The sequence below is a fragment of the Moschus berezovskii genome, chromosome 13, assembly GCF_049115385.1.
Source record: "Moschus berezovskii isolate FMDL1 chromosome 13, NW_MosBer_1.0, whole genome shotgun sequence".
NCBI classification, from domain to species: Eukaryota; Metazoa; Chordata; class Mammalia; order Artiodactyla; family Moschidae; genus Moschus; species Moschus berezovskii.
In genome coordinates this window covers 86,983,204-87,009,456 of record NC_142472.1, presented here as the reverse complement: position 1 = coordinate 87,009,456, position 26,253 = coordinate 86,983,204, and positions in this window count along the sequence as shown.

The window sequence follows — 26,253 nt, the reverse complement described above, 5'->3', positions numbered from 1 at the left end:
AACTGTTATTTCCCTGCAAGTAAAAAAATAAATGCAACAATTAAAAGTCTGTTTCAATATTGTAATCCAATAACTTTCATAGCCATTATAACATTTTTAACTAATTCAGAAATTCTCTTGGATGTGAGTGTGTGTGTGCTGTACGCATATGTATGAGTATCACGTGTATGTGAATATTGCATGGTTGTATTGTGCATGCACATAGGGCTTCCCTGGTGGCTTAGATGGTAAAGAATCTGCCTGCAATGCAGAAGAACTGGGTTCAATCCCTAGGTTGGGAAGATACCCTGGAGAAGGAAATGGCAATCCACTCCAGTATTCTTGCCTGGGAAATCCCATGGACAGAGGAGCCTGGTGGGCTACAGCCCAAGCGGTCATGAGTTAGACACAACTTAATGACTAAACCACCACCACCACCACCACACATGAGTATATTTTGAATATATGCATAGTGTGTGTGTGTGTGTGTAAGCATATTTTAAGAAACCATTTTGTGGTCAGCCCAGAGTTATACCAATTTATATTGTAATAAGTCTAATTATAACTATACCAGCTAATCTTCAGAAAGTAGATAAAGTGAAAAATCAGTGGTGTACTTAGATGTTTAAGAACAGTTTAGATCAAATGCTGTAATAGATTAATACATGACTTCTTCAAGGGGATCTATAATATTTCCTTAAAGTCAGCTATGAAACTAGATAGCAGGTCTGTAATTTGCTTTTATGCAACTGTGAAAGAACTAAAATATCTCACACTAAGAATCCAATTTACACTGTACCACTTGAACCACTTAAGTCTTTTCTCTATATAATAAACACTAAGCACACATCTATCTGCAGATTCTTTGTAACTAGCAATCAGTTCCAGTTTCTAATTTGAAATAATATTAACCAGACCTTTCTTCATCCGTAATACAAAACAAAAAAGTACACAAACCACACAGCTGACATCAATTAACTCTGATTAAAAATACTGCAGTTGATTTAGCATCAGAGCTTTCATTCCATACCCTTCCACACGGCACTGTGTCAAGCAGTCAACTTTATCAATTGAAAATTAATTGATAAAATTGAAAATCTATAAAAACGTTTAGGCACACTGCAATCTAATAAAACAAAGAATTGAATATTAAAACTTCAGCCTCCTTTTTTCACTTATTTCAGTTATTGTTGCAGTGCAGCCAAAAGGAAATCATTTCTAATATTAAAGATGTTTTGAGACATTTTTTGATACACAGTTTATTTAAATTAACTAGATCCAAAGCATCTACACCATATCTATGAAAAAACACTGTAAAAGAATAGTGCTTATTTAATAATGAGATAATTAGAAGCAAATGAGAAATTATTTTAAAATTTTTAAACAGCACTGGTTCATATTATGTCCCATTTTAACATGAGCAGAACAGTTTCTTTGCCAAAGGCTCTTGTTTTGAAAGAATATTGTAAAAATCTATACAGCTGCTTTCAACTCTTTGCAGCATTAACTATCTGAGTTGCAAATGGTAATAGGCAACTGTATATACTAGGAATGATTTAAGCCAATAACTAGATGCACATTTTTCCAGACATTATTTAATAAAGATGCCTTTGTAAGACATCTGAAGTCTAATTTTCTCTGCAAAGGTACAGCCAATGTGTAAAATAAAATTTTAGAAGATTCATTTGAAATAAACTTCTTCTATTTAAAAATTATTTTCTTAAATAAAATATAAAACTTATCCATTATGCAATCTGTATCTAAATTTTATTGTATGTAATTTATATATTTTAAAATTGTGTTCCCTATACTTTCACAGAGAGAATATTCAACAATTACAAATGTGAGCTTGACTCCCTTGCACAAAATTCTTCAGATTGCTCCCTATTGCTCTGGTGATCAAGCCCAGAATCTCTCATACTATCTTACATTTCTGTCACAAAGATACCTTCACTTACTACTACATCCTTACTCTTTTCCTTAACCCTTATCCCCAGTTCTTTGCACATATAGTCTTTGTTTTAGTCATACATTATTGTTTGAATTCCCTTTATGCCCCTGGCTCTCTTTTGCTTCTAGGCACTGAGTGTAATATTTTCTTTGAATATGATATTTTCTCAGCCTAGAACACTCACCTCTGTCTCATCTTCTATGACTTAATTCTCCTTGTAGGAGTCACTACCCTGAAAGGCTCTCCCAGTCTTCCCAAGTTTGCATTGATGACCAGTCTGTATGCTGCAGAACAGGATTTACTGCCTCTATCAAAAGGTATTGAAAGGAATGAATTTGTATCAGTTGAACTGAAGTAGATGAACATAGAACCTGTTACAGAGAGAGAAGTAAGTCAGAAAGAAAATCAAATATTGAATATTAATATATATATATATATGGAATCTAGAAAAATATTAGTGATGAAGCTATTTGCAGGGCAGGAATAGAGACACAGTTGTTGAGAATGAACTTAAGGACAGAGCTAGAGAAGGAGAGGATAGAATGACTTGAGAGAGTATCATTGAAACATATACAATAGCATTTGTAAAACAGATAGCTTGTTGGAAGTTGCTATATAACACATAGAGTTTAACCTCATGCTCTGGGGTGGGATGGGGAGTAGGGTAAGAGGGAGGTTAAATAGGGAGGGGATATGGTATACTTAGGAGAAGGAAATGGCAACCCACTCCAGTGTTCTTGCCTGGAGAATCCCAGGGACGGGGGAGCCTGGTGGGCTTCCGTCTATGGGGTCACACAGAGTCGGACACGACTGAAGTGACTTAGCAGTAGCAGCATGGTATACTTATGGTTGATTCATGTTGTTGTATAGCAGAAACCAGCACAACATTGTAAAGCAATTATCTTCCAATTAAAAATATATCTTTTTTTTAAAAAAGCACTTAAAAAATAACACTTAGGGAGTAAAAATAATATAATAATAATAAGTTGCCTGTTTATTTGTCCTAGTTGACTAAGTTCAATGAGATAAGCAGTCATGTCTGCCTTATCTGACATTTTATCCCTAGCCCTAGTTTACAATAAAAGTCAACAACATGTATATTGAAAAAGTGAGTGAATGACAAAATCTTCAAAATTTGATGATCGGGATTAGTTGAAAGAGAAAGAATGACTAGATTTTTAAGAGTCGGAGTCTGAGAGCTAAAATTAAGGGAAGGGCTGAATAAGTCTTTATTTTCTACTGTCTCCTGAGAAACTTCAACTCTGCGTGGTGAGGTTAAATGGGGATATTGATAACATTCCTATCTCATAGGGTTGCCATGAATTTAAATTAGTTAACATACAAAGGCATTCAGAAATATGCCTGATGCTTCGTATGTGCTTTATTAGTGACTTGTAAAAGAAAAATTGCACCAGACAAGTTGTAAAAGTAAAGAAGACTTGGTTCAGAATTATTGCAGTAGGGGAAGTGACAATTGCAATGACAGAAACTCCACTGAAACAAAAGGCAGAAGTGTTTTTAAGCACCAGAAGATACTAAGGATCACAGGTAATTTGGCCAGGTTTGCTGATTTGTGCCTATTGAGTTAGGTTCCTACCTTCCTATCAAGAATGGAAGACAGAATCACCATTTTTTTTTTAAATTGTGGTGATTATATTTTCAAGGGTTTGGTCCTAGATCCTTGAGAAAGGTATTCCCGGGTTCTAGATTACATCTCAAAGAGGCAGAAAGAGTATTTACAATCGCAAGTTTTCTAACAAATAAAAAGGGAGGTCAGAAAGAAACCTAATGAAAGTTTAGTCAAGCTCAGGGCAACTCCTTAAGACTACCTTGTCCAGTAGACAGCATATTAAAATGTAGAGACATTACTTTGCCTACAAAGGTCTGTCTAGTCAAAACTATGGTTTTCCTAGTAGTCATGTATGGATGTGAGAGTTGGAATATAAAGAAAGCTGAGCACCAAAGAACTGATGCTTTTGAACTGTGTTGTTCTCTCAAGAGAAGACTCTTGAGAGCCCCTTGGACTGCAAGGAGATCAAACAAATCAATCCTAAAGGAAATCAGTCCTGGATACTCATTGGAAGGACTCGCTGAAGCTAAAGTTCCAGTACTTTTGCCACTTGATGGGAAGAACTGACTTATTGGAAAAGACCCTGATGCTGGGCAAGGTTGATGGCAGGAGGAGAAGGGGACAACAGAGGATGAGATGGTTGGATGGCATCACTGACTCAATGGACATGAGTTTGAGCAAGCTCCAGGAGTTGGTGATGGACAGGGAGGTCTTGTATGCTACAGTCCATGGGTTTACAAAGATTTAGACATCACTGAGCAACTGAACTGTTCCAGTATCAAATATTTTAATATTAAATAATAGGAGTGAGAGTAAACTGAGTCTGATAATTTTTAAATGTTACTGAATATCCTTTTTTTATGTTTCCAGTATCTGTTATACACATCAAATAAGGTCAACAATTTAAAAAAAAAATTTTTTTTAATTGTTTACCATTTTATGCTAATAAAGTTTTTATCAGCTCCATAAAATATGTCATTAAATCAGAATGGGAGCTAATGAGAACATAATGAGTTTTCCCTTTGGACAGGGGTGCAAGGGAAATGTATCAGTGTATTATTAGTGCACATCACTTAACTCCAGGCTAGATATCTTAGATTTTTAACCTACAAACCATGACATTTCAACCTTTATATTATGTATTATATCCCCTAGGGAGGAGTGTTTCACATTCTAAAAGTTATTTGAATATCTGAACAGATCTAAGTTACTAATCACCTTCATCTCACCAAATTTTAATTATCATCATATCAAACCATTCAATGCTTCCAATTTTGCTAAAAATGTTATATGTTTTATGTCATAGCACAGACATCTACTATTTAATCAGAGAGTAATGGGCTAAAATATGACACTTGCTGATAAAACTTCCTAGCATAATTTCTATCTTCAGAAGCGGTTTTCGTGTGGTATTCATACTTATGAGAAGTATCTTCAGTTACAACTGCTGTGGTGAATCCCTGCTAGTTATCTTAATGGCTCCTCAGTAGGTCACCAATTACAGAAGTGGAAGAACAGAGGAAATTCAAGGCATGACTGAACAATAACAGATTCTACTCTGGATTACCACCAGAATCTTGGCTCTCTCTGCCCACCAAAGCTGAATTAAAAAACACACACACACACACACACAGGGAGGTAGAGTTTGGAGGAAACAGAACGGTGACTTTGATCTCTGTCCAGTGGAGAGGGAAACACAGTAGGATCACGCCTTAAAAAAAGCGACCCCCTTCCATGAGTCCAGGGGCTTATGTAAGACGAGGGCTTACAGGGACTGGTAATGAAAACAAAGTGTAAGGATCTTGCATTCTTCCTCCTCTTGCATTGTTTTAAAACTAGTCCTCGGGTAACCCAGTAGTTGAGTCTGGCAGTCCAGTAGCCCTGTGGCCTTCTTTCTATAATGCAAAAAGAGAAGAACTTGGAGGGGTGGTCTATGTAGATATTGCTATAAAAATGGACACCAGAGTGGTGGTTTAGTCGCTCAGTCATGTCCGACTTTTGTGACCCCATGGACTCTAGACTGCCAGGCTCCTCTGTCCACGGGATTCTCCATGCAAGAATACTGGAGTGAGTTGTCATTCCCTTCTCCAGAGGATCTTCCTGACCCAGGGATCGAGCCTGGGTCTCCTGCATTACAGGCAGATTCTTCACTGACTGAGCTATGAGGGAAGCCCTAAACAGGAACACCAGAAACAGGATATAAGTAGCATAGAAGCAAAGGATCTGTGTATGTGTCCTAAGTCTCTTCAGTTATGTCTGACTCTTTGCAACCCTATGGACTATAGCCTGCCAGGTTCCAATGTCCATTGGATTCTCCAGGCAAGAATACTGGGGTGGGTTTCCATGTCCTCTTCCAGGGGATCTTCCTGACACAGGGATTGAATCTGTGTCTCCAGCACCTCCAGATAATAAGTGAAAAAATTTGTAGTATGTGCAGAGTTCAGTTCAGTTCAGTGCAGTCGCTCAGTCATGTCCGGAGTAAAGGAGCAAGAAAGCAAACTTGGTTACAGATTAGGAACAGTTAAAGTAAAAACCAGGAGTGATCAGGCCCCCTCACTGTTATCATCTTTGTCCTCAGTTAAGAAAAGAAAAACCCATTCGTCTTTTTTCCTTGTCACTGCAACAGCTTCACATAAGATTAACTCTGTTGTTTTAGCATCAGACACTGGTGACACAGAACTTATACATCATACACGTTATATATTTTATTTCTTCACTTCTCAATCTTCCACATATAGACTAAAACACCATTCCTTTAGGGCCAACATTGGCATGACTTTGTAAACTCCCAAGACTACAATATAGTCTAATATCTTCCTTCCTCTAATCCCTCCCTCTTGCCAATTTCATTACACCTGGAAACCACTAAGATTAAGCTTTCTCTTTATTCCCATTGAACTGAAACCTGGAAGTTATATATATATATATATCTGACTCATGTTTGTTTTTGCTATTTTTAATCTCAGCTCCCAATCAGAACAAATGCCGTGTATTTTCTATAATGTATGTTATCTCACCTGCTTCCCTTTGCCCTATAAAGTGAGGGGAAAAAAAATCCCCACGTTCATCTGCCACTTTCTCTTGGAAGGTCAGTCATTATGATAAAATGATAATCATAATATATGATCACATATATGATCACATAATATACTATCACATATATGATAATATAATAATTATCATATGTGAAACGAATCTGACGTGGTTGGGAGCTCCCCACCTCAACACTCTGGATTTAAGAGGCCGTTTCTTCCAGAAGTGTATAAATTAGCCTGGGATAGAATCTGCATGCTGAATTTACTAAGAAATGAGAAACCAGAACTATAAAGGTGGCATAGAAATACAAGAAACTATTCTGAAGTAATTTTTTAAAACTTTGAACAGAGTCACAGATTTTGCCATTTGTTATAAACTGGTATATGCAATTTAACCAGAACCATGAGAAAGTTGGTATTGTGTGAATTCTGAAGCACTTTCGACATGTTGTAGGAGTGATGTGGACTTTCTTGAGTTTTACACATTCATAAGTGAATGGTCTGTATCTTGTGCCTTTGTTGGTTTTCTGTGAGCTGGGAAATGAGCAGCTCTCATATCTGTAAACTCTTGTAACCCAGTAATTTGTGTGCCTCCTTCATGAGGATTCAGTGCAGCTGTGGTGCTGTTATCCCTCTAATCAGGAACTCTAACTCAGTGTAAAGCCCCAAAGATCTGTTACTTATTTTTATTTTATATTGTATTATATTTTATTTACAGTGTTGTGTTTCTTTCAGGTGTATAGCAAAGTGATACAGTCATATATATATATATATGAATTAACAAAAGCAGTTCCCGTCTTTTGATGGGGAGCTCGTGGTTTATAATATAAATGGCATTATTTTGAGAGAGGGATAACTTAGGTATGGCTTTGGTTTTTTTTTTTTTTTTTTTTTTTGCAGCTTGAGGCAGTTGTAAAATAACTTAATGTAGCTTTTTGCAACTGTGTATTCTATAGTATTTTTTCATTTGGTGATATTTTAACTGTTAATGTTTATGGCATTGTGCTTTGTACCATATATTAAATAAAAGATTTTTAAATTTAAAAATTTAAAGAAAAGGAAGGTCAGTCATTAGAACTGAGATTAAACAGAAAAATTATATTCAATGGTACTTCCTTTTTGAAACATTTTTAAGCATGAAGGACCACCCTACTACATTTATAGAGAAGAAAGAATAAGTGAAGATAAGACACGCTTTAATTTAAATCCATTTTGTAGTCACTTCATGACTCTTCTTTGCAATGATGTTACTTTTCCAGGGCAGGTTTATGCATATGTTAACTATTAATATAATACAGTTAGGAAAATGCAGTTTAGATTGTATTATATTGACCTATCTAAACATTTAAACAAAATTGTCCATCCTTGATTAATTTTCATGTTTTGAATTAATATTACCCAGTCCATTCTAAAGGAGATCAGTCCTGGGTGTTCACTGGAAGGACTGATGCTAAAGCTGAAACTCCAATACTTTGGCCACCTCATGCGAAGAATTGACTCCCTGGAAAAGACCCTGATGCTGGGAGGGATTGGGGGCAGGAGGAGAAGGGGACGACAGAGAATGAGATAGCTGCATGGCATCACTGAATTGATGGAGGTGAGTTTGAGTGAACTCCAGGAGTTGGTGATGGACAGGGATGTCTGGTGTGCTGTGATTCATGGGGTCTCAAAGAGTCGGACACGACTGAGCGACTGAACTGAGCTGAACTGAAAAAAGCCCTTAGTGGTGGTTCCCTAAGTGGCTCAGTGGTAAAGAAATCACCTGCAATGCAGGATACACTGGAGATGTGGGTTCAATCCCTGGATTGGCAATCCACTCCATTATCCTTACTAGGAAAATTCCTAGTTTAGGAATTTTCAGAGAAGTTTAGTGGGCTATAGTTCATAGGGTCATAAAGAGTCAGATGAGACTGACTCTTTATATGACTCTATATATGACTGAACATATATACACACACCAAAAATGAAGTAGTATCTATTCAATGGTAAAATGTATAAAATATCAACTCCATAGGAAACTAAGACTGCTAACTGTCATAAAAGTCTATTTACTAAGAACTTAGTGATATAATGAAAAGTGAAATAGGAGTGGTTCCTACTTTCATGGAACCCATAGGTTTGTGAAGAAGACAACAATAATCAATTAATTATAAATACATCAAGGGCTGTCATAGTAAAGTGTGTGTGTGTGTGTGTGTGTGTGTGTGTGTGTGTGTGTGTGCTCTCAGTTGCATCCAACTCTTTGCGACCCCATGGACTGTAACCAGCCAGGCTTCTCTGTCCATGGAGTTTTCCAGGCAAGAATACTGGAGTGGGTTTCCATGTCCTCCTCCAGGGTATCTTCCAGATTGCACCCGTGTCTCTTGCTTCTCCTGCATTGGCAGGTGGATTCTTTACCACTGCACCATCTGGTAAGCCCCATAATAAAGTATATTGGAAGTCAAAGTCTTCCAGAAAGAAGTGAGTTAAGCAAAAACATAAAAGATGGAAATCATAAATTAAAGAATCATCAGCACTGAAATGTTCATCTAAGCTATGAGAATGAATGAGATCACCAAAGGAAGGAGTATACTTAGAAAGAGAGCTATAGTAAAAGAAAGAAAACAACAACAAAAAAAAAGCATATGTATATAATAAAAACTTGAGGTGTTATTAGCAGGGCTATTCTTTGCTACCGGGCTCCTCTGTCCATGGGATTCTCCAGGCAAGAATGCTGGAGTGTGTTGACCTTCCCCCCTCCAGGGGATCTTCCTGACATCAAGATCAAACCCGAGTGTCTCTCATATCTCCTGCACTGGCAAGGGAATTCTTTACTACTCATGCCACCTGGGAAGCCCTAGATATTCATGTATGTTCATGATGTTTAGCTGGTTTTAGAAAAGGCAGAGGAACCAGAGATCAAATTGCCAACATTTGCTAAATCATCAAAAAAACAAGAGAGTTCTAGAAAAACATCTATTTCTGCTTTATTGACTATGCCAAAACTTTTGACTGTGTGGATCACAATAAACTGTGCAAAATTCTGAAAGAGATGGGAATACCAGACCACCTGACCTGCCTCTTGAGAAACCTGTATTCAGGTCAGAAAGCAACAGTTAGAACTGGACATGGAACAACAGACTGGTTCCAAATAGGAAAAGGAGTACATCAAGGTTGTATATTGCCACCCTGCTTATTTAACTTATATGCAGAGTACATCATGAGAAATGCTGGGCTGGAGGAAGCACAAGCTGGAATCAAGATTGTCAGGATAAATATCAATAACCTCAGATATGCAGATGACAACACCCTTATGACAGAAATTGAAGAAGACCTATAGAGCTTCCTGATGAAAGTGAAAGAGGAGAATGAAAAAATTGACTTAAAGCTCAACATTCAGGAAATGAAGATCATGGCATATAGTCCCATCACTTCATGAGAAATAGATGGGGAAACAGTGGAAACAGTGGCTGACTTTATTTTGGGGGCTCCAAAATCACTGCAGATGGTGATTGTAACCATGAAATTAAAAGACACACTCCTTGGAAGGAAAGTTATGACAAACCTAGGCAGCATATTAAAAATCAAAGACATTACTTGGTCAACAAAGATCTGTCTAGTCAAGGCTATGGTTTTTCCTATAGTCATGTATGGATGTGAGAATTGGACTGTGAAGAAAGCTGATTGCCAAAGAATTGATGCTTTTGAACTGTTGTGGTGTTGGAGAAGACTCTTGAAAGTCCCTTGGATTTCAAGGAGATCCAACCAGTCCATCCTAAAGGAACTCAATCTTGGGTGTTCATTGGAAGGACTGATGTTGAAATTGAAACTCCAATATTTTGGCCACCTCATGCGACGAGTTGACTCATTTGAAAAGACCCTGATGTTGGGAAAGATTGAAGACAGGAAGAGAAGGGGACGAAAGATATGAGATGGTTAGATGGCATCACCAACTCAATGGACATGAGTTTGGGTAAACTCAAACTTGTTGATGGACAGGGAGGCCTAGCATGCTGAGCTTCATGGGGTTGCAAAGAATTGGACACGACTGAGCAACTGAACTGAACTGAACTGAATTCTCCCCCTTAAACTGTCTTAAATCATTCATGATCTTATCTAAAATTGCACCAATCCTAGCTTTCATCAACTGTCTTATTTTTCCATTTTCTCATAATACTTTGTATATTAATATTTTCCAATTGCTGAGATCATTCTATGTGTCTTGAGTAAATAATTTTAGAATGAATGGATGAATGTGAAAAGAATCTATTTGTTCCAAATTTAAGCAGCTTAGAAGTAGATGAACCCATATATATTTCATACACTAAAACAATGCCGTGAATATCATTTTCAGATAATGTACAACTTACCCAAGTGCTAATATACTAAGTAATTTAGAGAAGATCGTATAAAAAAGAAGTTAAATCTTTGTGTATCCTACCTGAATGACTATGGTTTAGATGTGCATAATCAATAAACACAAAAAGGAATAACTCCTAAATCTGAAATATTTGCTCATTGCTTCTTAACCACCTGATTCAGAGAAATCATAGAAAAATTCATTATTAAAAGTTACAGAGGGTGAAGGTGGGATGATTGGGGAGAATGGCATTGTAGCATGTATATTATCATAAGTGACCAGTCCAGGATCGACGCATGATACAGGATGCTTGGGGCTGGTGCACGGGGATGACATGGAGGGAGGATATGGGGAAGAGGGAGGTGGGAGGGGGTTCAAGAAAGAGAACACATGTACACCTGGGGCGGATTCATGTCAATGTATGGCAAAACCAACCAATATATTAATGTAAGGTAATTTGCCTCCAATAAAATAAATTTAAAAGAAAATAAATAAAAGTTACTTTCAAATTACAAGACAGAGTATATTGATGGATCAGTGAACTTTTGCCCTAAAACTTATTACACTTCCTAAATGGAACTCTGTTCCTTTACCTGTGGTTTAAAACGGAGAAGTAAGTAGACTTTGAGGTAAGTTATTCATTAGATTGAATAAGGATAGGAAATAATAAGAAAACCACCTCTAAGTTCACAAATGGGCTTCCCTGGTGGCTCAGAGGTTAAAGCGTCTGCCTCCAATGCGGGAGACCCGGGTTCGATCCCTGGGTGGGAAGATCCCCTGGAGAAGGAAATGGTAACCCACTCCAGTATTCTTGCCTGGAGAACCCCATGGATGGAGAAGCCTGGTAGGCTACAGTCCACGGGGTCGCAAAGAGTCGGACACGACTGAGCGACTGAACGGAACGGAAGTTCACAAATACTGTACACATGTATAGCATGTGTACATACTAAATCACTTCAGTCATGTACAATTCTTTGTGATCCTGTGGACTGTAGCCCACCAGGCTCCTCTGTCCCTGAAATTCTCCAGATAAGAATATTGGAGTGGGTAGCCATTCCCTTCTCCAGGGTACCTTCCCTACCCAGGGATCAAATCCATGTCTCTTATGTCTTCTACATTGGCAGGCAGTTTCTTTACCACTGGGAGCCACCTGAGCAAAGCCTCATACCTGTGTAGACATATTCCTAAATAAAAGTCCATTTCCAGTCCCATGGTAAATGTGAACAAGAGTCTAGAAACCACCAGTTTTAATAAAAATTAAGCTTTTAGGTATCCTCTCCAGGTTTTCTAATGACAAATTATTTTCAGTTTTCAAATCAATAGAATAAACATTTGAACATAATATATTCTAAATTAAAGGTTATTTTAATAGTATAAGTTTTTCATTTGAGGAATCATAATTCAAAGTTCAGGTAAGGAAAATATAGTGAATATAATGCTGCAATGATTGTTCTCTATGTTTTGTACTAAAATGGAGAGTAATCAGTTTAGTTGCCAAATTAATCCTTTGCCTTCTATGGATTTAATTCTAGATTTAATGCCACCTTTAGCTATAAAGATACTTTTTTTGCTGAGGTGGAAAGACACAGCACTTAAAGAGACACTATAAAGTTCAATAACTAACTTTGACATGGAGAGTTTGTAGTCATCACTCTTTTTCTAATGACATTGCCATTGTATATGATTTGATAAATTATTAGAGTCTTATCCCTAGAGACACCATTGTGCTCTATTAAAATTTAATTGCATAAGTATACAAGAAACAGTTTTCAAACGCTGTAAGGCTTGGTTTAAATTGAGCAAGTAAAAAGTGAGATAGAAAGATGCAATTTAGGCATAAAAACAAATACAGCAATAAATTACATGTACCTGGAGTGAGAAAACAGAAAATAAATAACTTGTGTGACTCATGAGACACTTAATTTCCATGTGCTGTTTTCAACTTACCAGCTGAGAAGTCTCTGTTAAGAAACGAACAGGAATCAAATTAAATTATGGTACTCACAGTGACTAATTGTGATTTCAATTACTTTGAAATGAGAATGCAGGCATATTATGTTAACCAGGATGAAATAAAATTTTAGTTTCTGATAATAAGAATACCTCTGGGCTCAGGTAGGTGCTGTATGGTTCTAGTGAAATCAATACTGTGAAGATGCTCTCTCTTCATCTGCTTTATACATTTAGAAATAAGCACATAATTATACTCTACACAGCTAGACCAAGCAGCTGCCTCAAATTCTTTTTGTGGTAATAAGCAAAGGAGAAGACTATGAATATGGGTGGGAAAATATATTAGCATTCCGTTCCGTTCCGTTCCGTTCCGTTCCGCCGCTCAGTCGTGTCCGACTCTTTGCGACCCTGTGGACTGTAGCCTACCAGGCTTCTCCGTCCATGGGATTCTCCAGGCAAGAATACTGGAGTGGGTTACCATTTCCTTCTCCAGGGGATCTTAAAAATCGTCAAAGTTCCTGTTTTGCTGTTATTATACAATAAAAACATAAAGAAAAGTAAATTTCACTTAACATACAAATATTATCAGAAAAGAGACTCCACAGATTTTGTTAGCAGACAGTATTTAAAACCCTACTGCTTAGGAAAGGTCCTAAATATTTGATGCAACTATTTTATGATCCTTTTAGGTAAAATCATGCAAGAGCTTATCAACTCTTCTGTATAATTCCTGAACAGTAAGCTTGTGTAAGAAAAAAGCTGTAATTTGGAATAAGATAAAAGAGGGAGGAAATGCTCTTCTGAGATTATTAACTATAGAGGGAAGTCACAAACCTCTCTGATCTTCATCTTGTTCTAAAAAGATGCATTCACACTTGCAATCTGCAGTTGCTATCAGAATCAGAATAAGCAAATTTTGAGCATGTTTAACAGTGTCCAGCACATGGTATTAATAGAAATTAATTTTCTTCTTTTCTAATAACATTAAAATTTTGCAACTTAATTTCTCAATAAAATTTCAGGGCATCTAGAGACTCTGAAATTAAAGTGGGGAAACACTTAAATGAACAGTTGAGAGATCAGTGAGCTGAATTTGACATTGTCCCTTGCTTCTTGTACATTCTATTGGGGTAGTTTCCCTGATGTCTCAAAGTAAAGAATCTACCTGCAATGCAGGAGACGTGGGAAACACGGGTTCAATCCCTGGGCCAGGAAGATCTCCTGGAGGAGGAATTGGAAACATAATTCAGTATCCTTGCCTAGAAAATCCCATGGACAGGGCAGCCTGTCAGGCTATGGTCCACAGGGTTGCAGAGTCGGACATGACTGAGCGCACACACACTGCACATACAAATTCCACTGCATCAGAAACTATTCAGTGGGGTGCTCTTCAGAAAACATAAACATATTTCTTGGTTCCAGCTTTATCTTTCTGTTGTTTTTTTGTGTGTTTTTACCAGCTTATTAAATTTTTTTTTAAGTAATTAATTTATTTTTTATTGGAGGCTAATTATTTTACAATATTATATTGGTTGGTTTTGCCATACATTGACATGAATTTGCCCCGGGTTTGCATAAGTTCCCCCTCCTGAACCCACCTCCCACCTCCCTCCTCCCTTTATTCTCCCTCTGGGTCATCCCCACACGCCAGCCCCGAGCATCCTATAACATGCATCAACACTGAACTAGTGATTCGTTTCACATATGACAACATACGTGTTTCAATGCCATTCTCCCAAATCATCCCACCCTCACCCTCTCCCACAGAGTCCCAAAGACTGTTCTATACATCTGTGTCTCTTTTGCTGTCTCATATACAGGGTTATCATTTGCATCTTTCTAAATTCCATATATATGCGTTAGTATACTGTATTGGTGTTTTTCTTTCTGGCTTACTTCACTCTGTATAATAGGCTCCAGTTTCATCCACCTCATTAGAACTGATTCAAATGTATTCTTTTTAATGGCTGAATAATACTCCATTGTGTATATGTACCAAAGCTTTCTTATCCATTTGTCTGCAGATGGACATCTAGGTTGCTTCCATGTCCTGGCTATTATAAATAGCCAGTGCTGCAATGAACATTGGAGTACATGTGTCTCTTTCAATTCTGGTTTCCTCAGTGTGTATGCCCAGGAGTGCGATTGCTGGATCATATGGCAGTTCTATTTCCAGTTTTTTGAGGAATCTCCACACTGTTCTCCATAGTGGCTGTACTAGTTTGCATTCCCACCAACAGTGTAAGAGGGTTCCTTTCTCTCCACATCCTCTCCAGCATTTATTGCATGTGGACTTTTAGATAGCAGCCATTCTGACTGCAGCTCAATTCCAGAAAAATAAATGACCCAATCAAAAAATGGGCCAAAGAACTAAACAGACATTTCTCCAAAGAAGACATAAACATGGCTAACAAACACATGAAAAAATGCTCAATATCCCTCATAATCAGAGAGATACAAATCAAAACCACAATGAGATACCATTTCACCTCTGCTGTATTTTTTGAGTTCTGATTTGAGAGTCCTTAGTTGTATTATAGTTTGTTCAGGATGGTTAAGTAATACATCCAAAAGCCTTGCAAAATAAAATATTTTACTTCCTTAAAATCAAGAATGTGATGAATTGTTTAAGGCTACACTTTGGTGAGTTCCTATGGGATACCGTGCATATCCTACACTTAAGTAAGTGTGTGCATGCTCAGTCACTTCAGTCGCTTTGTGACATCCATGGACCCTAGCTCACCAGTCTTCTCTGTGGGATTTTCCTGGCAAGAATACTGGAGTGGGCTGTTTGAAGACAGTATGTTATGATATAGACAAAATCAAAATATAAAAATTATATGTATTATAAATTCTGTTCAATTATTATAACTACTTGACTATGACCTTTATAGGCTATACTTGTGAAAAATAGCTTTGTGTTATGCCTAAGATTTATACAACATAATTGAATCACTGCTACTCCCATCCCTGGGCCTTCAAAATATACTTAGAAATTTAAAATTATAAAGACAGGCCAATAATGGCCAAAGCTAGATCTAAAGATGAAAAGAGAAAATCACCAAATGAAGCTCACTAAAAAATCTACTAATACTGTTGTTGAATCCTAATCACTTATTCATTCATCCATTCAAACGTTTAATGGCCCCATACTATGTTCCAGGTAATTGAGAAGACTCTAAGGTAAAGCAGCTAACAAAGCAAGCAATTTAGAATCATAGAATTTAGAATCTGGTTGTGGGGAGAAAAAGACATTGAACAGATTATTAGAGGTTCAGAGAATGTTGAGGGAAAAGGAAAGAGATTTAACAGCCGGGAAGAAAAACTAGTCTGAAGCTTAGAAAAGGCTTTTTAAGAAAATGATACTTAAACTGAAGAATCATGAGTGAGCTTTACAACCACCCAATAAACAGTATCATCCACCCAAAAACTTACACCAAAACAAAAATATCTCAAATTCAAGATTCTATTGCTCTCTTTTTCCATTTACTTTAACCCCATCTGACTGCCTCATGCTCCTCAATAGACAAAGCTACATAAACTTGTACTTAGATAACAAAATGACTAATCATTCTTCAGTGAAGTAATTGCAAGCAGAAGATAAATTAATATAGACCATTTCAACTGCCTTATTTCAGATCATGGATATTGCTTAACTGTGTGCTACTCACCCTTCGCTTATGTATTTTTTCTATAAAGATGAGAATTAGTCAGCTTCAGTGGTAAACTTTCATGATCATGTAGTTGATTTTTGCCTGTACATACTTTGAATCACTTTTGGCACACATATAGCGAATGGAACGTTTCTAGAAACTGGCTCTAATATCTGAAGTTTTAAGCTCATTGGTGTTGGTAGAACACTATCAGCTATTTGGCTTTTTAATTCTCCAACTACCAGAAGTTCTACAGTGAGTGTGTTTACAAAATTATTTGATTCAGAGATGACGTTAGTAAAACATGGATAATAACATGATATAATTCAATTTAACAGACATTTTTAGTTGCCCACTAATGTACACAACAATATTCCAGGTGTCATGAGAGACTGAAACATAAAAATAGTGTTTTTTTCGCTTAAAAGGACTTTCTTGATTAAACTATTTGTGAAAGTTATTAGTATGTTAGTGGATTTACAACCTCAGGTGTCTTCAATGAATAGGTATTTTTGTACTAATTTTACAAAGCAAATTATGATCTTTTGATTACCTTATCTTCATTATTTTTTAATTAATTTATTTAATTGGAAGATAATTACACTTCTGTCATGTTTTTTTCCATAAATCAACATGAATCATCCATAGGTATACATGTGTACCACCTTCCTGAAGCCCCCCACCTACCTCCCTCCCCACCCTGTCCCTCTGGGCTGTCCCAGAGCATTGACTTTGAGTGCCGTGCTTCATGCATTGAACTTGCACTGGTCACCTATTTTACACATGGTAATGTATATGTTTCAATGCTGTTCTCTCAAATCATCCCAACCTCACCTTCTCCCACTGAATCCACAAGTTTGTTCTTCACATCTGTGTCTCCTTTGCTGCCCTGCATGTAGGATCATAAGTAACATCTTTTTAAATTATATATATATATATATATATATGCATTTACATACAGTGTTTGTTTTTTTTTTCTGATTTACTTCACTCTGTACAATAGGCTCCAAGTTCACCCACCTCATTAGAACTGACTCAAATGTGTTCCTTTATATAGCTGAGTAATATTCCATTGTGTGTATGTCCACAACTTCCTTATCCATTCATCTGCTGATGGACAGCTAAGCTGCTTCCATGTGCTAGCTATTGCAAATATTGCTGCAATGAATATCGGGGTACATGAGTCTTCTTCAACTATGGTATCCTTGGGGTGTATGCTGAGCAGTGGGATTGCTGGGTCATATGGCAGTTCTAGTCCCGGTTTTTAAGGACTTTCTACACTGTTTTCCATAGTGGCTGTACCAGTTGTTATTCCCACCAACCGTATAAGAGGGTTCCCTTTTCTCCACACCCTTTCCAGCATTTTTTGTTTGTAGACTTTTTGATAATGGTCATTTTGACTGGTATAAGATGATACCTCATATGCTTTTGATTTGCATTTTTCTAATAATGAGTGACATTGAACATCTTTTCATATATTTATTGGCCATCTGTTTGTCTTCTTTGGAGAAATGTATGTTTCGGTCTTTTGCCTGCTTTTTGATTAGGTCGTTTCTTTTTATTTACTTTAGACTTAATTTGCCCTTTTGCCCTTTTTCTACATATTCTGCAGTTGTTGAGTAGGAATGCTGCGTAAATGTGAATTCAATCAATTAAGTTGAATGTACTGTTTATTTTTTGTTTTTCTATTAATTTTCTATCTCTGCCTTATGAACGTCAAGAGAGAAAAGTTGAAATGTCCAATAAAAATTGTGGATTTGTCTTTTTCCTCTTTTTAGTTGTCAGTTTTTGCTTGATATGTTTTGGAGCACTGCTAAGAGATGCACACACACTTTAGATCTATGTCTTCCTGATTACTTGACTTTCTTTTTTATGAAGAGACCATCTTTATTCCATTAATATTCCTCATTTTTATGTATACTTCGTCTGATCCTAATATATGCTTTCTTAAGATTAGTAATTTTACCCCACTATTTTTTTCTCAGCTGTTTTAATTTGTTTTGTTTTGTTCTTGTGGAAAGTGTCTACTTCAATTTTGCTTTTCAATAAAATCTAATAACAATGTTTTAAGTTGAAATATTCACACCATTTATATTTAATGTAGTTATTGATATAATTAATTTAAATCTGTCACTTGGTCTTTTCTTCTTTATAGTCTCATCTGTTTTTTAATTATTTTCTCTTTTTTTCTAAAATATTTAGAATAAATGTAGCTTTATAGTATATGCTTGGTTTTCCAGTTAATGCTTATTTCTTAGTGATATTTCTAGGGTTTGTAATATCCATTTTTAATTATCACTGTCTACCTTCAATCATATTATACCAATTTATTTATAGTGTAAGAAACATATTCTACTTTCACATCCCTCTTTCCACCTTTTGTGCCTTTATTTTGTTTTAGCATATTTATAAACCTCACAATATACTGTTGTTATTTTGCTATAACTGGTCAAATGTCTTCCATCAAAAGATGAGACAAATTTTTAAAAAATAAATTTCCAAATATTTATCATGTTTAATACTTTTCATTTCTTGGCTTAGACCTAAAATCATTTTCCTTTTTTTATTTTTTTATCTGAAAAAAATCTTAACTTTTACCTTAGATAATTTTGATAGTATAGAATACCATATTGATAATTTTCCTTTCTTGACATAGCATTTTAAAATCATCATTTTTTGTCTTCTAGCTTTCAGTTTCCAATGAAAAGTAATTATCTTTCTATCTGTGTAGATGTTTGGCCTTTCTATGTGGCTCATTTCGAGCTTTTCTGTTTTTAACACATTTTTTTGGTTTTCAGAAATTTGAACATAATGTACTTGGCATAGTCTTCTATAAAAAAAAATTATCTGCTTCAAGTTCTTTAAACTGCTTGGATCCATGGCTTCTAATTTTCTCAAATTCAAAGAAAATCTCAAACATTACTTTCAAATAATTTTCCTGCACCTTCTTCCTCTAGAACTCCAACTATCATATGTTAAAGTGCTTGAAATACTTCCACAGATCATTGAATGCTTTTCTCTCTGCTTCATCCTACATAATTCAGTTGCTATTTCTTGCAGTTCACTGACATTTTATTTTTATATTATCCTTACATTTTATTGCTTAATGGTTAATAATCTAGCAAACAAATTCAGTGAAATTTTCATTTCAGAATTATAAATGTCTCATTTTTAGAATTTCATTTCTTGTTCATATTTTTCTATAAATGCTGAGCGTACTGAACATATTTTAATAGCTCATTTAATATCTTGCCTAGTAATTCTCTCATCTCTGTCATTTCTATTCATATTGACTCATTTTCCTCCTGATTATGAATCACACTTTTCTACTTCTTCATATATTAATTCTTTAATGGATCTCTAATATTTTAAATTTTATGTTGTTGAATGCTACATATTACTGCATTTTTACTGATTACTGGAATTTGCTCTGCCAGGCAATTAAGTTACTTATTAATCAACTCGAGAGGGGGAACAAATGTACACCCAAGGCGCATTCATGTCAATGTATGGCAAAACCAACAAATATAATATTGTAAAATAATTAGCCTCCAGTAAAAATTTAAAAAAGCCTGAGCACACATGCACAGCTAATATTTTGATATATAAATTTTCCTGAATCTTGCATTTGTGCACATTTTATTGCCAACTAATTACAAGTTCTTATTGACTCTAATTCTGTTCCAATTCTATTTTGGTACTTTTGACAATTAATAAAGTTAAGATTTTAAGAAAGATAGTCTCTCTGGATTTCAATTTCTTCATCTCTGTGGCATACATATATGTGTTCTTAAAATCATTTATTTTTTGTTATTTAACATGTTATAAAGGATTTAATATAAGAGTACTAGGACAACTCCAAGGAAATAGAGGGAAAAAACGAAGACTCCCAATAGCATTTTAGAGGTATAGCATAGACCAAATAGCAACACGTCTTTCTCTCTATCACACACACACAAAGACACAAATGTCAAATTCAATTATATGCATTCAGTCTCATAAATATTTTATGAAGACTACAAAAGCATAAAATTGGAAAAACAAAACTGATCCTCATGAATATCAGAAAATAATTCTTAAAAGAATATTCATAAAATATTCTTGGATGGAAGACTTCTGGTATACACTTTTCAATGCCCAATATTAATTCATAAATGTAGTGATTGTAAATAGGATTTACAAAATATTATTTAAGATGGAAAAAGATTCCTCATTTTTCTGAAAAGATAATTACAGAAAAACAGAAATCCGAAAAAGATAAATTTTATTGCTGCATATGAAAAGATACTCTGAAGTTAAAATAATTGAAAATTATTGGATCAAGAAGTCAATGAAAGCAGAAAACATAATATACACTTCAGGTACATAAATGAGTATGTTTTAATGCATTATGTAATAAAGTATGACATCAAGTAATCAGGTAGTGGAAGAACAAAGTAGTTAATTTTGGTTTTGTCACCTAAACATTTGGAAACACAATAACAAATTACTTCTCTATTGTTTGGGTCCTTTAATGGACCAGAGCCTAGTGGTCCAGAGTCAACAATAAGAAAGTGAAAGAGACAGAGAGAGAAAGAAAGACAGAAAGGGACCCAAGCTCTGATGAGCAAGGGTGGTTTATTAGCAGAAAGGCAGGCTTATATATCTTTCAGTTCAGTTCACTCACTCAGTCATGGCCGACTCTTTGCAACCCCATGAATCACAGCACGCCAGTCCTCACTGTCCATCACCAACTCCCAGAGTTCACTCAAACTCATGTCCATCGAGTCGGTGATGCCATCCATCTATCTCATTCTATGTCGTCCCCTTTGCCTTCCATCCCCAATACTTCCCAGCATCAGACTCTTTTCCAGTGAGTCAACTCGTCTCATGAGGTGGCCAAAGTATTGGACTTTCAGCTTTAACATCAATCCTTCCAATGAACAACCTGGATTGATCTCCCTTAGAATGGACTGGTTGGATCTCCTTGCAGTCCAAGGGACTCTCAAGAGTTTTCTCCAGCACCACAGTTTAAAAGCATCAATAATTCGACGATCAGCTTTCTTCACAGTCCAACTCTCACATCCATACATGACCACGGGAAAAACCGTAGCCTTGAGTAGATGATCCTTGGGTGGCAAAGTAATGTCTCTGCTTTTTAATATGCTATCTAGGTTGGTCATAACTTTCCTTCCAAGGAGTACGTGACTTTTAATTTCCTGGCTGCAATCATCATCTGCACTGATTTTGGAGCCCAAAAAATTAAAGTCTGACACTGTTTCCACTGTTTCCCCATCTATTTCCCATGAAGTGATGGGACCAGATGTCATGATCTTCGTTTTCTGAATGTTGAGCTTCAAGCCAACCTTTTCACTCTCCTCTTTCACTTTCCTCAAGAGGCCTTTGAGTTCCTCTTCACTTTCTGCCATAAGGGAGGTGTCATCTGCATATCTGAGGTTATTGATATTTCTCCAGGCAATCTTGATTCCAGCTTGTGTTTCTTCCAGCCCAGCGTTCCTCATGATGTACTCCACATATAAGTTAAATAAACAGGGTGACAATATACAACCTTGACGTACTCCTTTTCCTATTTGGAACCAGTCTATTGTTCCACGTCCAGTTCTGACTGCTGCTTCCTGACCTGCATTCAGGTTTCTCAAGCGGCAGGGCAGGTGGGCTGGTATTCCCAGATCTTTTAGAATTTTCCACAGTTTATTGTGATCCACACAGTCAAAGGCTTTGGCACAGCCAATGAAGCAGAAATAGATGTTTTTCTGGAACTCTCTTGCTTTCTCCATGATCCAGCGGATGTTGGCAATTTGATCTCTGGTGCCTCTGCCTTTTCTAAAACCTGCTTGAACATCTGGAGTTTCACAGTTCACATATTGTTGAAGCCTGTCTTGGAGAATTTTGAGCATGACTTTACTAGTATGTGAGGTGAGTGCAATTGTGCGGCAGTTTGAGCATTCTTTGGCATTGCCTTTCTTCGGGTTTGGAATGAAGACTAAACTTTTCCAGTCCTGTGGCCACTGCTGAGTTTTCCAAATTTGCTGGCATATTGAGTTCAGCACTTTCATAGCATCATTTAACAGGATTTGAAATAGCTCAATTGGAATTCCATCACCTCCACTTTCTTTGTTCGTCGTGATGCTCTCTAAGGCCCACTTGACTTCACATTCCAAGATGTCTGGTTCCAGGTGAGTGATCATGCCATCGTGATTATCTTCATCATGAAAATCTTTTTTGTACAGTTCTTCTGTGTATTCTTGCCACCTCTTCTTAATATCTTCTGCTTCTCTTAGGTCCATACAATTTTTGTCCTTTATAGAGCCCATCTCTGCATGAAATGTTCCCTTGATATCTCTAATTTTCTTGAAAAGATCTCTGGTTTTTCCTATTCTGTTGTTTTCCTCTATTTCTTTGCATTGATAGCTCAGGAAGGCTTTTTTATCTCTCCTTGCTATTCTTTGGAACTCTGCATTCAAATGCTTATATCTTTCCTTTTCTCCTTTGCTTTTCACTTCCTTCTTTTCACAGCTATTTGTAAGGCCTCCTCAGACAGCCATTTTGCTTTTCTGCATGTCTTTTCCATGGGGATGGTCTTGGTCCCTGTCTCCTGTACAATGTCACGAACCTCCGTCCAGAGTTCATCAGGCACTCTATCTATCAGATCTAGACCCTTAAATCTATTTCTTACTTCCACTGTACAATCATAAGGGATTTTATTTAGGTCATATCTGAATGGTCTAATGGTTTTCCCTACTTTCTTCAATTTCAGTCTGAATTTGGCAATAAGGAGTTCATGATCTAAGCCACAGTCAGCTCCTGGTCTTGTTTTTGTTAACTGTATAGAGCTTCTCCATCTTTGGCTGCAAAGAATATAATCAACCTGATTTCGGTGTTGACCATCTGGTGATGTCCATGTGTAGAGTCTTCCCTGTGTTGTTGGAAGAGGGTGTTTGCTATGACCAGTGTGTTCTCTTGGCAAAACTCTATTAGCCTTTGCCTTGCTTCATTCCGTGCTACAAGGCCAAATTTCCCTGTTACTCCAGGTGTTTCTTGACTTCCTACTTTTGCATTCCAGTCCCCTAGAATGGAAAGGACATCTTTTTTGGGTGTTTGTTCTAAAAGGTCTTGTATGTCTTCATAGAACCGTTCAACTTTGGCTTCTTCAACATTACTGGTTGGGGCATAGACTTGGATTACTGTAATATTGAATGGTTTGCCTTTGAAAAGAACAGAAATCATTCTGTCATTTTTAAGATTGCATCCAAGTACTGCATTTCAGACTCTTTTACTGACCATGATGGCTACTCCATTTCTTCTAAGGGATTCCTGCCCACAGTAGTAGATATAATGGTCATCTGAGTTAAGTTCACCCATTCCAGTCCATTTTAGTTCACTGATTCCTAGAATGTCGACATTCACTCTTGTCATCTCCTGTTTGACCACTTCCAATTTGCCTTGCTTCATGGGCCTAACATTCCCGGTTTCTATGCAATATTGCTCTTTACAGCATCGAACTTTGCTTCTATCACCAGTCACATCCACAACTGGGTATTGGTTTCACTTTTGCTCCATCCCTTCATTCTTTCTGGAGTTATTTCTCCAGTGATCTCCAGTAGCACACTGGGCACCTACCGACCTGGGTAATTCCTCATACAGTATCCTATCATTTTGCCTTTTGATACTGTTCATGGGGTTCTCAAGGCAAATATACTGAAGTGGTTTGCCATTCCCTTCTCCAGTGGACCACATTCTGTCAGACCTCTCTACCATGACCCGTCCGTCTTGGGTGGCCCCACACGGCATGGCTTAGTTTCATTGAGTTAGACAGGGCTGTGATCCATATGTTCAGATCAACTAGATTTTTGTGATTATGATTTCAATGTGTCTGCCCTCTAATGCCCCCTTCCAATACCTACCATCTTATTTGGGTTTCTCTTACCTTGGTGTGGAATATCTCTTCACAGCTGCTCCAGCAAAATGCAGCCACTGTACCTTACCTTGGACTAGGGGTATCTCCTCAAGGCCGCCCCTCCTGACCTTGAATGTGGAGTAGCTCCTCTTGGCCCTCCTGTGCCAGCGTAGCCACCGCCTCTTGGATGTGGGACAGCTCCTCTTGGCCACCACCCTGACCTTGGACGTGGGGTAGCTCCTCTTGGCCACGCTTCTGTGCGTGGTCGGTTGCACCGAGCCGGCGTCTCTCGCGTCTGTACCGCCAGATGAAATTTTATCAATAGCCAAAATATGGATAGTCACTGGAAAAGATTCTGATGCTGGGAGGGATTGGGGGCGGGAGGAGATGGGGACGACAGAGAATGAGATGGCTGGATGGCATCAACGACTCGATGGACATGAATTTGTGTGAATTCCTGGAGTTGATGATGGACAGGGAGGCCTGGCGTGCTGTGATTCATGGGGTCGCAAAGTGTCGGACATGACTGAACCACTGAACTGAACTGAATACATACAAGGTCTCTGACACTGAAAAGAGTCACTGCCTGTCTCATCCTATGACCTCAGTCCTGAGAACTGTGTGCAGCTCTACTCATTGTCGGAATAGAAACTGATAAGGAACAGAGAATCCTTGAGAAATATAAAACAGTTTGCAGGAATCCTCCTGTAAAATGTTCCCTGACACTCTACATAATACCAATAAACAAAACTGAGATGAATTAAAGCGCTAAAGAAAAATATAAAACTTCGGAGTTCTGGTGAAAAAGCTTACGTGGCTTATTACATATACTTGGTGTAGAAGAAGTTTTAATACCTCCAGAAGAAACTATAAGAAAAAGATTGTTGGATCAAACTATAAAAAAATTTAAACTTTCACAGTTAAAGTAAATCATGTCATAAAAAACCTGAAATGACAAAAAGCAAACTGGGAGAAATTACTTTAACATATTGAACAGGAAACAAATGATAGCTTTATTAAGTCATTTTGGTATATATATAAGAAAATGTGGACACCATTAGACAAACAGGCAAAGGACATAAATAGCAATCACAAAAGAAAAAAACAAATAATTGCAGATATAACAAATTTTCAGTCTCTGTAGTAGAAAAAGATATAGAAATTTTGCCAAACTGTCAAATATTAAAAGTACTAGCCCATAATGTTTGAAATAAGCATTTCACGTGTATTTTTGTATTTTGCTACTAGTTGTGTATAAACATCTGCATAGATACAGTGATACACATCTAGAATCCTAAGAAAACATATCTTTCCACACAGTGTGAAACTTCATTATAAGACAGTGGCTTTAGAACTCATTACAAAGTCAGGGTGGTGGAAACAGTATGCCCAGAATACAGGCAATAATGTCATGCATTCTGTATAGAGAATTTACAACAATAATAAAGCTGACTAAAAGCCAGTTTGCTTTTACTATCACCACACACAGGCAATTTTAAACAATACCATTAAAAAAAAAAAAAAAAAACAAATACCAGTGATTTAAATGCTCCTCATCACCAGGTTGGATTGCTTCCGTTGCCTAATCTTGGTACTCTATTGTTCTAAGAAATAATAAATGTGTGTAAAAATATTTGATGAATTATACTTATCACCCAATTTATTTTAATATTAAAAGAACTATCCTAAATGCCTAGTATTATAGGATTGATAAAATAAAGCATGGAACACTCATATTTCCAATTGCAGTGTTATTCTGTATTTGTTTACCCATATTATATTGTTAAACCAAATGAAATACAGAACAAAATTTTTTTAATTTGTTTTTAAAGTATTTATATTATGTTAAATAAAATGTGACCAAACAATAGTTTAG